The sequence below is a fragment of the Coturnix japonica genome, chromosome 1 (genome assembly GCF_054131305.1).
Source record: "Coturnix japonica strain WE chromosome 1, WE-NBRP24, whole genome shotgun sequence".
In the NCBI taxonomy this organism is placed as follows: domain Eukaryota; kingdom Metazoa; phylum Chordata; class Aves; order Galliformes; family Phasianidae; genus Coturnix; species Coturnix japonica.
Genome location: NC_140663.1, coordinates 3,682,154 through 3,682,530, shown reverse-complemented (window position 1 = coordinate 3,682,530; position 377 = coordinate 3,682,154).

Here is a 377-nt window from a genome sequence, read left to right as displayed (position 1 = left end):
ATGGGGCGGGGACGAGCCAGATCCCGGGGTTCGTAGCGTTGTGAGCGTGATGTAACCCGTCCCGGCAACGACTGTCACTGGCAGGAGAGACAGAGGGGAAAAAAAAACTAATAACCGAGCGTGTGATCGCGCACATAGCAGCGGGGCTCGCTCCGGTTGCATCAAAAGCTTTCGAGGAAAAGCGGTGACATTATAGCTGTGTGGGGTTGTGCCTTCTCACTGCCCCCCCCCTTCTCCCCCCTCCTCGGGAGGGATTTGTACGGGCCCTTTCTTTTCATGATTATTAATATTATTACTATTGCTGCTATTATTGTTGTTATTATTATATATATGTGAAAGGCTCTAAATCCCCGCAGGAAAAAAAAAAGAAAGAAAGC